The sequence below is a fragment of the Wasmannia auropunctata genome, unplaced genomic scaffold (assembly GCF_000956235.1).
Source record: "Wasmannia auropunctata unplaced genomic scaffold, wasmannia.A_1.0 LD336064.1, whole genome shotgun sequence".
Taxonomy (NCBI): Eukaryota; Metazoa; Arthropoda; class Insecta; order Hymenoptera; family Formicidae; genus Wasmannia; species Wasmannia auropunctata.
In genome coordinates this window covers 2220658-2222525 of record NW_012026826.1, presented here as the reverse complement: position 1 = coordinate 2222525, position 1868 = coordinate 2220658, and the positions used below count along the sequence as shown (strand labels likewise).

General features: G+C 23.7%; 1 long non-coding RNA gene across 1 annotated transcript; it reads right to left on the bottom strand.

Moving 5' to 3' along the window:
• Positions 1 to 585: 585 nt before the first annotated feature.
• Positions 586 to 1666, bottom strand: LOC105450289. The gene is made up of 3 exons (XR_974447.1): positions 1596 to 1666; positions 1282 to 1531; positions 586 to 915 (listed from the first exon to the last, which is right to left on the bottom strand). It is a non-coding gene; the product is annotated as an uncharacterized LOC105450289 (long non-coding RNA).
• Between the last annotated feature and the right edge of the window lie 202 nt (positions 1667 to 1868).

The following is a 1868-nucleotide window of genomic DNA, read 5'->3' as shown; positions in this document are numbered from 1 at the left end:
TTTCAAGCCCTTTATTTAAACCTTTATTTCTTAAAATTTGGTTTTTTCAAGTTAAATGTTTAAATATTCCCCAACAAATTAAATAAATTTAATTCTTAATTAACAGTCCAATAATAATTTAATCCTAAATAAATCGAATTATTATTTTATATTCTTAATAATTTTTCATTAAATCATTTGCACAAATTAGTCCAATCCCATGGTAAAATACTTAAATGTATTGACCCAAAAACGGACTTAAAAATTAAATAAACCTAGTTCGTAACAATAAGTATATTTTATATGCTAAAATACTTGTCAATTACACTTTACCTTAAATAAAACTTCTTTAAAAATAAAAGTATAAATTACTTTTTTTATTTTTTGGTAAAGTTAAAAACTTAAAAATAAAAAATCTGTATAGATATTAATTTTTCTTTGGTAATATAACGTAAAAATAAAAAAATCTGCAATACAAAACAATGAACAAATCTTATTGCCGTGGTTGCTGTTTTGCCTGTACAAAATAATAATAGTGATAATTAATAAATATGTTTTTTACGTCGAAAATAATAAAACACAAATAAAACAAAAATTAATTAGTTCTTTGTTGTAGCGAGTTTTTGAGTGCCTAAACCAAATTGACACGTAGCTCTGAAATTGTTTTTCAGTCAAAAATGGAAAGTGTTTTCTAGTCGATCCTACAAACGAAAAATATTAATATGTACAGTACTGGTACGATAATTCAGCTTACATATTTTTAAATTTCTATTTATGTTTTAAAATGTCTATGATTATTAGTGTCTTTACTTCAAAATTGCCTTTGCGACCCATCCAGGAACATTTTGTACTCAATTTATTAGTGAATACTTTTTGTAACCCAGCTTTTATTTGGTCCTGGGGAGAAGTACCTCCTAATAAATAGAAAAATGTTTCCTACGAAGAAAAATGTACATACAGATAAATATATAATTGTTCGGGCCTTTCCTAGTAAAAAATTGAGCATCTTGTATCTAATATTTTAGTACTTTAATTTCAAATAAGATTAGTTAAAAAGAAAAGAGGTTAATTATTATTTTTGTAATATAGATTGTAGTAGCATATGTAGGTATATTCAACGTAGTACAATGAAATTAATGAATGTTAAAAAATAGTCTTAATTTAATCAAGCTTGATGAGTAATAAAATTTCTTTTAAAAGCTTTCTTTAATAAACATTTATATTATTTTACAGTTCAAACATTGAATTTCATATCTCGGATATTCGAAAAAACAAGAAATAAGAATTGTAAATTATTTTTACCAGTTGTTTTTGTCGTTCCTCATTAGTTTTTAATGCCGTATCATAATCAAGTAATTTTGTAAATTTCTTAAAAGGTTTGTTCGGAATAATAGAAAAATTAGTGTTATTACTGTTTAAACCAGATGCTGAGAGCAGAGTGGAATCGTATTATAATTTGTATTGTTTAATTGTGCTAAAAATGTATTCTGTTGTTCCAATAATTTTTTAATCGTAATCGTGTTTTGCAGGATAGAAACAATATTCTGACTATCTAAAATATAAAATTACAAATTATATATTATTATAAACGAAAGAATAACAATATGAATAATTACCTATTGGCAAATCTTCAAAAATGATATTAGTTGCTATTATATCATTTATTGGATTAGCAGCTTCCGGATCTAAATATAATAATAAGAGAAATTTTACTACTATCATTATTGTATTTATTTAATATCTGCGAGTATATTAAAACAGCTTATTGTACTAACAGTAAGCTATGTTAATGTAAGTATCAATTTCAATCGATATAATTTTGAATGTATGTCATTTTAATATAATTCGAGATCAAATTAGAAAGATTTTTAAGTATCACTTACAACAGA